The sequence below is a fragment of the Pteropus alecto genome, unplaced genomic scaffold, assembly GCF_000325575.1.
Source record: "Pteropus alecto unplaced genomic scaffold, ASM32557v1 scaffold124, whole genome shotgun sequence".
NCBI lineage: Eukaryota > Metazoa > Chordata > Mammalia > Chiroptera > Pteropodidae > Pteropus > Pteropus alecto.
The window spans coordinates 2,442,948-2,444,239 of NW_006435779.1; positions in this window are offsets into that span (position 1 = coordinate 2,442,948).

Consider the following 1,292-nt stretch of genomic DNA (forward strand, 5'->3'; position numbering starts at 1 on the left):
TCAGATTACTGCTTTCAGGCATTGCCTATTCCCACCAAGAGCTACCTCTCAGGCAGTGGATGCCAGCCTTATTCGTTGGCTGTCTTCCTCATTTATTTTCCCTCAGTTCTAAGCTTGCCTGAGCCTTCCTGCCAAATCCCAGGCCGTTTCTATCAAGTGATGGGCTATAGTCATTTTCAGCCTCACTGCTTTCACAGTTCCGTATTTCACCCTTCTTATCACATATCCATTTGAATGTCCGTTCTTATGCCAACAAAACATTCCTTTTTAAAGATTATTTATTTCTGGGAAACTGATTTAAAATTAACAAATTGGTTATCTGATTCTAGAACACCTTTATAGGATACTAGATTGTGACAAAAAGGATCAAGGGCACAGAAGTGATACTGTCCATCATGTCATGACTGAGAAAGAAACATATACTACTCCAGGGTAGTAATTTAACTTTGATCTCAAGTGGTTGTCCCTAGACTTAGGTGAGGGGTGTGTGTGTGTGTGTGTGTGTGTGTGTGTGTGTGTGTGTGTGTGTGTGTGTGTTGTAGGGATGACAGCTTTAAGGCTGTGGGTAGCTCAGATAGTATCTGAATTTTAAAAACTCAGTGCAATCAAGGTTGGCCTGTGCCTGACAAAGATGGAGCCATAGGACATGTGTTTCTGTCTTTCTTGCCCTCTCCCCACTAGACTTATTGTCCATTATATTATAAAATGGTTGATAAAAATTGCCATTTTTAATCACTTTTTCCTTTGTGCACAAAGAATTTGACCATTGCTGTTTTAGAAACAAGAAAAGAGCAAACTGACATTTCAATTCTTCTTCTAAACGAAGGAGATCCTCTCTGTAGCTAAAATATGGATAAGGGAATGAGAATGTCTAGATCTTGTCTCAGCATTCTGGTAGAGACTGAGGTAAAGGATGCCCAAGGACATCAGGCTACTGAGGGAACACCCAGGGGAAAAATGCCAATTGCTGTGGGCTCTGAAGAAGCAGCTTTCATAACTTGTGGGAGGAGATAGTTTTGGATGTCAGTTTCAACCATATCTGCATACAATTAAGTCCAAATCTCTTTATGTTAATCAATTCAAGTTTTGAGCACATATTTAATTTACAAAGTTTCATTTATATGTGTGTGTGTGTGTGTGTGTATACACATACACTGTGGGATAATTTGTTACACAAAAATAAATAACAGATGAATATTTATATCTATTAATGTATCTAGATTATATAATTTAGAATAATTTAGAAATAGAATATAAATATTCTATTTCTTAAAGTTATTTTTTGTCTGTGG